Source organism: Delphinapterus leucas, chromosome 4 (assembly GCF_059928025.1).
Source record: "Delphinapterus leucas isolate spDelLeu-1000000601 "Yukka" chromosome 4, BTC_Dleu_Yukka2, whole genome shotgun sequence".
Taxonomy (NCBI): domain Eukaryota; kingdom Metazoa; phylum Chordata; class Mammalia; order Artiodactyla; family Monodontidae; genus Delphinapterus; species Delphinapterus leucas.
Genome location: NC_143132.1, coordinates 26,470,341 through 26,481,617, shown reverse-complemented (window position 1 = coordinate 26,481,617; position 11,277 = coordinate 26,470,341). Strand labels below are relative to the sequence as shown.

The 11,277-nt window shown below is 38.4% G+C and overlaps 1 pseudogene; it reads right to left on the bottom strand.

The window, feature by feature from the left end:
• Window positions 1-531: 531 nt before the first annotated feature.
• On the bottom strand, window positions 532-1,024 carry LOC111175183 (short transmembrane mitochondrial protein 1 pseudogene; annotated as a pseudogene).
• Between the last annotated feature and the right edge of the window lie 10,253 nt (window positions 1,025-11,277).

The following is an 11,277-nucleotide window of genomic DNA, read 5'->3' as shown; positions in this document are numbered from 1 at the left end:
TATAATTTAAATACATTTTTTAATGTAAAAAGGCATAAAATTTCCTTTTTAGACAACTTCTCATTTATCTACCATGTAATGTCAAATGTGCCTGTAATCCCATAAAATAAGTATGATTCTTATGAGAGAACAGAGCCAGATCAAATGCATCATTAGGAAAAAACATGCATACTAGACTGAATTCTACTGAGGACAAAGGCCATTATTTTAAATACTTTTCAATTCCCCAGTTCCTGATGGGGTTCTCAGAACAGAGTTTCTTGGTTAATGAATAGCAAATTGATTTATTGGTTAAATTAGCAACTATGGAGCTTCCTGACAACATCATAAAATTAGTGGATAACTCACCAGAAACTGGCTTCTAGATTTTCATTTTAATTACTACTTTGAAACAACATAATTTAGTACCAAAGGTTTAAACACCCAATATAATTTCTAGACTGTGAAATCAGCATTACTTATATCTCATCAGCTATACAAAACTCATCAATTTTTCTTTTGAAAACAGTAGTAGAAATCCCAAAGAATAAGGGAGAGACTACGAATTAAAGGTCATGTTTACTAATCTAGCACCATAATTCCATTCTCAGGACCTCCCAAGTGGGTGGAAGGAGGAAGGGAAGAAGTGAGGATGTTGGAAAAGTAAGGGCTGTTCTTAACTTGTGGCCCCATTTGTGCTGTAAGGCAATGCAGGGTCTAGTAAAGAAGAAAATTGCTGAGGCTGGAGATGAAAACAAAATCTTTTGGTTCAGATGGTAAAGGAGGCCCTCAAGAACAGTAGAATCAGTTTATCCAGGAGGCAGTGCTGGAGTCGGCCTCATGAACTAGGGGGTTTCTTCTTGGCATCCACGTCCTTTTTAATTTCTTCAAGTTTTTTAGCCAGGTTTGGTATGTCATAGTTCTGAGCCAGATACATTTCCACCACGTTGCCAAGAGTAAATCCAAGCAGGAACTGGAGCATAATGTCGGTAAGGAAGACTCGTAGGTCAGCTGCAGCTCTGTGGGCACCCTGACAGTTTTAAAATCAGATATTATGTAAAATGTCCCTCAGTTGAAATTTATCTGATATTTTTCTAATGATTAGACTGGAGTTGCTGGTTTTGAGGAGAAAGGCTACAGAAGTAAACTGTCATTCTCATTACAAAATATCAAGAGTCCTTACTATCAACATGACTTACCACTGTTGTTAATCTTTTTTTAAATTATTTATTTATTTATTTATTTTTGGTTGCTTTGGGTCTTCGTTGCTCCACCGGGCTTTTCTCTAGTTGCAGCAAGCGGGGGCTACTCTTTGTTGCGGTGCGTGGGCTTCTCATTGTGGTGGCTTTTCTTGTTGCGGAGCACAGGCTCTAGGCACGCGGGCTTTGGTAGTCGTGGCATGGGGGCTCAGTAGTTGTGGCTCGCGGGCTCTACAGTGCAGGCTCAGTAGTTGTGGCACACAGGCTTAGTTGCTCCCAGCATGTGGGATCGTCCTGGACCAGGGATTGAACCCATGTCCCCAGCATTGGCAGGCAGATTCTTAACCACTGCACCACCAGGGAAGTCCCACTGTTGTTAATCTTAATCACCTGGTTGAGGTAGTATTTGTCTGTTTTCCCCACTGTAAAGTTACTCTTTTTCTCCCTTTTCATATTGTAGTATTTGGAAGTCACTATGTGAAACCCATACTTAAGAAGTAGAAAGTTATTTTCCATCTACTTAAGGACACAGTATCTACATCAATTATTTGGAATTTTTCTGCACAGGAGATTTGTCTTTTTTCCTTATTTATTTATTTAATCACTATATTAGCATGAGTTCATAGATATTTATTTTACACGTTGAGTTTTAATTCAATACCACTTTTTTGGTTGCTCGAATTTTTCTAGTTTTGGCCATTGGCAGCTCTTGGCCCAAGGATTTTTGACCTGATTATAAGAGACTTTATGGCTGGCTGAGCATATTTTATGTAAAGTTGTTGGAAGCCAAACTTTTTCTGTCAGATTACAAAAGTGATGAAGTCAAGTATGCAAAGAGAAAGGAAAGAATTAAGCAAATGTAGCTTAAAAAGCCAAAAAAGAACTCAAAAGCATATAGCTTTTTGCCCTCACTTCTTTTGTTAGACCTACATCCTGAGATCCTGGTTTCCCAGCCTGAGATTTTGTGTGCCTCCAGTTTCCGCAAACAAAATCATCTTTCTTTTTTTTTTTTTTAATTTGATCTATTTCTTTGAAGAGCTAAAACAACTGCAGGAAGGTACTGCATTATTCAAGTGAGGGCACAGGTGACGAAATTTTGAGAAATAGGTATTAATGTGATCCCTTTGATAACTAAAGACCCAGAGTTCAGTTGCACTTCCCTCAGTTCCTATCCTATTCTGCCATCCACAGTCTGTCCTGGAGGCCTCTGATGAGGACTGCTTAGCTCTGCCCACCCTCGGAATCAATAAGGTCCAGATCAGGTGGTACATCAGGAGTCCTTTGCTTCTAAATTGAATTGAGAGCCCCTGGAGTCTAAATAAGCCCTTGCCAGAAGCTTCCAAGCTAACATGGAAAACCAGCACTGATCAAAGGACTCACAGCATGGGTCCCTCTCTCCTGGACATCTCAGGAAAACTGATGCTGATGGAATTGGTCTGATGTAATCCGAGACTGCATCTCCACTTAGGTCTCCATCTCCTTGTCTGCCAACACCTCTTCTGCTGCTCTGGTCAGTTTTACTGGTAATATTCCTACTACCTCCACTTTATCTCCTCCCACTCAATCCAACTTCTTCTTTTCTGTAATATATTTTGTCCCATTTTCTTCAATCCTTAGTGGAAAGTCCCAAAATATCACATTGGTCCTGGGTGTTCGCATATTATACTCTATATTATGATGACAGTATGAGATTTGAAAAGAAATTTCATTCTATTTCAACAAACTTTTAAGGTAGATATTATTTATCTCACAAACTAGGAAACGGTCATTCAAAGAGATTTGTTGACTTGTCTGACACAATATATAGTGAAGCTGGCGTTCAACCAAGGTCTTTGGATTCCAAGAATAGTGCTCATTCCACAATACCACACTGCATGCATTAACATGTTACTGTGTTAAACTGAAATCTTATACTTTGGTTGAAGGGAAGATATAGTGACCTTATGTGATAGCCTTCTTAGCATAGTCAAGAAAACCATCAGATCTGCAGGTATTACCAACACAGCATCCACCTAGATCATCATTTTACAGAAATTTTGAGAGCAAATTCTTCCTTTCACAAATATTTTGTAGTAGGTATGAGAAAGTTAAAGGAGCAATCTGGCTTATTATTTTTAATAACGTAATAACAACTGAAAACATGATTCCAACTTTATCTTCTTTAGATAAACTATAATTCAAAACACTTATGTATTTTAGGAGTTGGATTGGATTTTGTTTTTAACTGGAAGTTAAAAGCCAGCTCCATCTAAAAGTTATATTAAGGGCTTTAGTACAAACTTGTCTGGACTGGGAGATTTACTAAAGGCCATTTATTTAATAGTTGTGCATATTTCAAATAAAGTTGCTGAATTAGCGTTCCATTGCTGGTCCAACAATCTCAGTGGTTTAAAACAATACAAATGTATTATCTTACAGTTCTGACCTGGGTCTCAACAACCTAAAATCAGGTGCTGTGTTCCTTTCTGGAGTCTCTAGGGGAGGATCCATTTCCAAGGTCATTCAGGTTTTTAGCAGAATTCAGCTCCCTGTAGTTGTAGGACTGACATCCTCATGTCCTTTCTAGCTGTCTGCTGAGAGCCCTTTCCTGCATTCCTTTGCTCTCAGCCCCCTTCCTCCATCTTCAAAACCACCAGTGGTGGGTGGAGTCCTTCCCAGTCTTCAAATCTCTCCTCCTTCTGTCTTGTCTCTCTGACCCAGCCTGGAAATGTTTTATATACTCATTGGATTAGACTGTCTCCACAGGTGATCCAGGACAATCTCCTCATTTCAAAGTCTATTCCTTTCATCGCATCAGCAAAGATTCTTTGGCCATGTAAGGTAACATATTCACAGGTTCCAGGCATTAAGGCATGAGCCTGTTTGGGGGCCATTACTCTGCCTACCACAGCTGTACAATCACTGTAACTTTCAACCACATAGACTTTTAAACTCCTCACATTTATTTGCTGTACTAAAATAAACAAAAAATGTTTTAAACTTTTTTCTTCATTCTGAAGTGTTTCTTAATTCCCCCCCAAAAAATGTATGCTGTGTACATAAAATTTAAGTGAATTTATACAAGAATTTCATTCATATTAAATTTTCTAAAACATTTTCATGAACAACACATTTGATAAGTTCTGTTTGCCTTCTTTTCATTTCTCCATACAACCCTCCACTGACTTAATTTGATTTCAGAGGGATTTAGGGCTGCTTTCTCTCTTCTTGAATGTTGAAATTATGCTGTCACAGCAGTAGACTTCCTGAGGAATAAGAATCACTTGTGCTCTTCTCTATATGAGGAAATTAGAACTGTAAATTTTACAATACCAGAGATTATTCCATCTTTGAACAATGACTAGTTAGCTTTCAGTAATGTTACCTCACTCCTACTCAACCTTAATAAAACATATAAAATACTGCTTAACTAACAATAATTGATTTTTCCATTAATCAGTTACCCAGAAAATGCGTTATATAACTCTCTACTTCTTTTCTTTGTCAATACTTAGCAACTTAGCTCCTATATTAGAAAGGTGGGAAGAAACTAAAGGTACAATTGAAAATCAGTTGGTATTATTGTAATTCTTTAGTAGCTCTGGTAAAGGATGGATATTATGTTGCAATTCTAATATGTGGGTTAAATGAAACATCTTTTTCTTTTCTTGCTTTGTCTTTAACTATCTTCCCCACAATCTTATGCACAAATAGCTTCAAATATCATGTCGATGCAGGTGACTCTAAAATCTGTACTGCCAGGCAGTCGAATGGCCCATTCTCCCCTTCCTAAAAGCTGTATTTGAACACTTATTAACTCAAACTCAAAACATCAGAAACGTTAGTCATCGATTTTACTCTCATTATAATTACTGTACTTAAAGAGTTGAAGAGGGAGAGAACAAAGAAGGCTGGACAAGAACTCTTTGGTAGAATGTCTGAGAAATTCACAGAGATGAGGAATTTGCTCACATAGTATCGGAAAGTGAACCAGTTCCCTACAGCAGTGCTGACTTCTACACACAACTCAAGGAGAAAGAGAACTGAGATGAGGTCACTGGTAAATTAGCAAATGGCTCTTCTAAAGGTAGCGACAATTTATCCTCCTGGAATAATATATGAGGACCATTTGGGGAAAGATGGAAAGAATGGGGTGAAAAACAGGGAATGCAGCCAGAGTGATGGATTGATGTCCTCAAGATATAAATCTGATCATGTCTCCACCTTCCATCTCTTGAGACAAGGCTAGTTCACCACGCAGGCTACTGCCCTTGGAGTCTTCCACGTCTTATAGAAACATGGAATGACGCCTTTGTTCTTGATAATGTTTGATGAGTTCCTTGTACACCAGCAAGCTCTTTAGGCCTGCAGCAGTGCAGACAGTGCCAGAGAGTCCAGGCATTAGCCAATGGCATGGAGACTGCCACACTAGAGTGTAGCACGCAGAGCTGGTCTGCCTGTGAGCTCTCTAGGGAGGAAGACACACACAGCCAGCTTCATGGCTCCTACTCCCCCTGGTGCTAGCATCAGATCCAGGCAGGGGAAAGGAGATACGGATAAGTAGTAAGTTAGCCACCACATGCAAAGATCTTAACGTTCAGAGAACCTAGGGAATCAACTATCCTAGCAATGCATTGTACAATGCCTCCTTAATCATCCTGGAATTTCTCATTCCACTCTATCTGCTTGTATTTACCTATTGCTATCTAGTAAATGATCCCCAAATTTAATGGCTTAAAACAACAAGCATTTATTATCCCAGTTTCTGTGGGTCAGAACTTAGTTATGTGATTCTGGCACAGAGTCTCTCATGAGGTTGCAATCAAGATGTCAGCCAGAACTACAGTGGTCTGAAGGCTTGACTGGAGCTGGTTCACTTCCAAGCTCACTCATCACTCATACAGCTATTGGCCAGAAGCTTCAATTCTTTGTCATATGATACTTTCCACAGAGCATAGAGTAAGTGAGCTGAGAGAAAGAGCAACCACAAAAAAAAAAGTAAAATATATTTTGTGACTCTCACAACCTCTGGGAAGGCCAAAGCATCAATCTTAGGAATTCCACAGGCAAAAACAGCACCCAAACCAGTAGGACTGCCCCACTGGTGATCTCTCAGATGGCATTACTGGATACAGATACTGCAGTTCAAGCCACTGATACCAAACACTAAAAACCAGAATCTCCACCACAGATTTCCCTAAAAGCCACATGCCACCATTTCCCTTAACAGGAAAGAGTGGATTCTGTATGGCACACAATCCTCAAGGTCAATTCTTCCATGTCAGAATGTGAAGCACCTCATTGGTGAAGCCAGTGCCTATGCCCCAAGTGCAAAAGGAAACTGGGAAAATTCATTTCTGATTTCTATCTGGGGGAATATTACCCCCCAATATAATATGGAAAATTTCCCAAACTAAAATAGGGTACTCTAATGATGCTGACAAAAACGAAGCCTAAAAGGGTGTACTCCACTTAGTTTCCCAAAATCAACAAATACCCTCTTCTATACTTAATCCTGCAAACAACAACAAACATAATTCTTTTTTTTTTTTTTTTTTTTTTTTTTTTTGCGGTACTTGGACCTCTCACTGTTGTGGCCTCTCCCGTTGCGGAGCACAGGCTCCAGACGCGCAGGCTCAGCGGCCATGGCTCACGGGCCTAGCCACTCCGGGCATGCGGGATCTTCCCAGACCGGGGCACAAACCCGTGTCCCCTGCATTGGCAGGCGGACTCTCAACCACTGCGCCACCAGGGAAGCCCGATAATTTTTAACATAATACCACTATCTTTCCTATAATAGAAAATGAAGGTATCTCCCTAACAAGGAATCAATTTTATAATTTCACCATATAAATATATACCATATGTATATATTTATATGTGCGTGTGTGTATATATATATATATATATAATATCTGTGGTCTATGGATATTATCTTTAGATCTATATCATGATAATGTCCCCATCATGACATTCTGTAATCAGTGGACTAATTTGTAAAGTTACACACTACCAGAACAGCCTATATAAAATAGTAGAATATTTGTTGGAATAATAAAATAACTAAGAGAGCAAGGATGGAAACAGAAATAGATAACACAGTTCTACAACTGGTCATGCTATGGTTGACAAGGTAAGGCTTACTTCCTCCACAGCATCTTCCATGTTCCTTTGTTCTAAGCCAGCATCTGGGGAAATAACCCAAACTTTATTCCTACTGGGTTGCAGTCCTTGGTGCCGGAGCGTATGGGATTACTGCCATCTAACATGCATCTTTACCACTTGACGTGATAGGGAGCAAAGTGGCCTCCTGGGCTCAAGACATTTGTCTCACCCACTCCCAATATAGCAGCAGCCCTGGTACTTTTCTTTTCTTTTTTTAACGTCTTTCTTGGAATATAATTGCTTTACAATGGTGTGTTACGTTCTGCTTTATAACAAAGTGAATCAGCTATACATATACATATATCCCCATATCTCTTCCCTCTTGTGCCTCGCTCCAGCCCTCCCTATCCCACCACTCCAGGTGGTCACAACGCACCGACCTGATTTCCCTGTGCTATGCAGCTGCTTCCCACTAGCTATCTATTTTACATTTGGCAGTGTATATATGTCCATGCCTCTCTCTCACTTCGTCCCACCCTACACTTCCCCCTCCCTGTGTCCTCAAGTCCATTCTCTAGGTCTGCGACTTTATTCCTGTCCTGCTGCTAGGTTCTTCAGAACCTTTTTTTTTTTTTTTTTTAGATTCCATATATATGTGTTAGCATACGGTATTTCTTTTTCTCTTTCTGACTTACTTCACTCTCTATGACAGGTTCATCCATCTCACTACAAATAACTCAATTTCATTTCTTTTTTATGGCTGAGTAATATTCCACTGTATCTATGTGCCACATCTTCTCTATCCATTCATCTGCCAGTGGACACTTAGGTTGCTTCCATATCCTGGCTATTGTAAATAGAGCTGCAATAAATATTGTGGTACATGACTCTTTTTGAATTATGGTTTTCTCAGGGTATGTGCCCAGTAGTGAGATTGCTGGATCGTATGGTAGTTCTATTTTTAGTTTTTTAAGGAACCTCCATACTGTTCTCCATACTGGCTGTATCAATTTACATTCCCACCAACAGTGCAAGAGGGTTCCCTTTCTCCACACCCTCTCCAGCATTTATTATTTGCAGATTTTTTGATGATGGCCATTCTGACAGGTGTGAGGTGATACTGCATTGTACTTTTGATTTGCATTTCTCCAATGATTAGTGATGTTGAGCATTCTTCACGTGTTTGTTGGCAATCTGTATATCTTCTTCGCAGAAATGTCTATTTAGGTCTTCTGCCCATTTTTGGACTGGGTTGTTTGTTTATTTGATATTGAGTTGCATGAGCTGATTGTAAATTTTGTAGGATAATCCTTTGTCAGTTGCTTCATTTGCAAATATTTTCTCCCATTCTGAGGGTTGTCTTTTCATCTTGTTTATGGTTTCCTTGGCTGTGCAAAAGCTTTTAAGTTTCATTAGGTTCCATTTGTTTTTGTTTTTATTTCCATTTCTCTAGGAGGTGGGTCCAAAAGGATATTGTTGTGATTTATGACACAGAGTGTTCTGCCTATGTTTTCCTCTAAGAGTTTGATAGTGTCTGGCCTTACGTTTAGGTCTTTAATCCATTCTGAGTTTACTTTTGTGTATGCTGTTAGGGAGTGTTCTAATTTCATTCTTTTACATGTACCTGTCCAGTTTTCCCAGCACCACTTATTGAAGAGGCTGCCTTTTCTCCACTGTATATTCTTGCCTCCTTTATCAAAGATAAGGTGACCATATGTGCGTGGGTTTATATCTGGGCTTTCTTTCCTGTTCCATTGATCTACATTTCTGTTTTTGTGTCAGTACCACAATCTCTTGATTACTGTAGCTTTGTAGTATAGTCTGAAGTCAGGAAGCCTGATTCCTACAGCTCCATTTTTCTTTCTCAAGATTGCTTTGGCTATTTGAGGTCTTCTCTGTTTCCATACAAATCGTGGAATTTTTGTTCTAGTTGTGTGAAAAATGCCATTGGTAGTTTCATAGGGATTGCATTTAATCTATAGATTGCTTTGGGTAGTATAGTCATTTTCACAATGTTGATTCTTCCAATCCAAAAGCATGGTATATCTCTCCATCTGTTTCTGTCATCTTTAATTTCTTCCATCAGTGTCTTATAGTGTTCTGCATACAGGTCTTTTGTCTCCTTAAGTAGGTTTATTCCTAGGTATTTTATGCTTTTTGTTGCAATGGTAAATGGGAGTGTTTCCTAAATTACTCTTTCAGATTTTTCATCATTAGTTTATAGGAATGCAAGAGATTTATGTGTATTAATTTTGTATCCTGCAACTTTACCAAATTCATTGATTAGCTCTCGTAATTTTCTGGTAGCATCTTCAGGATTCTCTATGTATAGCATCATGTCATCTGCAAACAGTGACAGCTTTACTTCTTCTTTTCTGATTTGGGTTCATTTCTTTTTCTTCTCTGATTGCTGTGGCTAAAACTTGCAAAACTGTATTGAATAATAGTGGTGAGAGTGGACAGTCTTGTCTTGTTCCTGATCTTAGTAGAAATGGTTTCAGTTTTTCACCATTGAGAATGATGTTTGCTCTGGGTTTGTCATATATGGCTTTTATTATGTTGAGATAAGTTCCCTCCATGCCTACTTTCCGGAGGGTTTTTATCACAAATGGGTGTTGAAATTTGTCAAAAGCTTTTTCTGCATCTGTTGAGATGATCATATGGTTTTTATTCTTCAGTTTGTTAATATGGCATATCACATTGACTGATTTGCACATATTGAAGAATCCTTGCATTTCTGGGATAAACCCCACTTGATCATGGTGTATGATCCTTTTAATGTGCTGTTGGATTCTGTTTGCTAATATTTTATTTATTGAGGATTTTTGCACCTATGTTCATCAGTGATATTGGCCTGTAGTTTTCTTTCTTTGTGACATCTTTGTCTGGTTTTGGTATCAGGGTGATGGTGGTCTCGTAGAATGAGTTTGGGAGTGTTCCTCCCTCTGCTATATTCTGGAAGAGTTTCAGAAGGATAGATGTTAGCTCTTCTCTAATTGTTTGATAGAATTCGCCTGTGAAGCTATCTGGTCCTGGGCTTTTGTTTGTTGGAAGATTTTTAATCACAGTTTCAATTTCTGTGCTTGTGATTGGTGTGTTTATATTTTCTATTTCTTCCTGGTTCCCTCTCAGAAGGTTGTGCTTTTCTAAGAATTTGTCCATTTCTTCCAGGTTGTCCATTTTATTGGCATAAAGTTGCTTGCAGTAATCTCTCATGATTCTTTGTATTTCTGCAGTGTCAGTTGTTACTTCTCCTTTTCCATTTCTAATTCTATTGCTTTGAATCTTCTCCCTATTTTCTTGATGAGTCTGGCTAATGGTTTATCAATTTTGTCTATCTTTTCAAAGAACCAGTTTTGAATTTTATTGATCTTTGCTATTGTTTCCTTCATTTCTTTTCCATTTATTTCTGATCTCGTCTTTATGATTTCTTTCCTTCTGCTAACTTTGGGCTTATTTTGTTCTTCTTTCTCTAATTGCTTTCACTGTAAGTTTAGGTTGTTTATTTGAGATGATTCTTGTTTCTTAAGGTAGGATTGTATTGCTATAAACTTCCCTCTTAGAACTGCTTTTGGTGCATCCCATAGGTTTTGGGTCACTGTGTTTTCATTGTCATTTGTTTCTAGGTATTTTTTGATATCCTCTTTGGTTTCTTCAGTGATCTCTTGCTTATTAAGTAGTGTATTGTTTAGCCTCCATATGTTTGTATATTTTACAGATTTTTTCCTTTAATTGATATCTAGTCTCATAGCATTGTGGTTGGAACAGATACTTGATATGATTTCAGTTTTCTTAATTTTAGCTAGACTTGATATGTGACCCAAGATATGATCTATCTTGGAGAATGTTCCACGAGCACTTGAAAGGAGAGTGTATTCCATTGTTTTTGGAAGGAATGCCCTACAAATATCAATTCCATTTTGTTTAATTTATCATTTAAAGCTTGTGTTTCCTTATTTATTTTCATTTTGGATGATCTGTCCATTGGTGAAAGTGGGGTGTTAAAGTCCCCAAC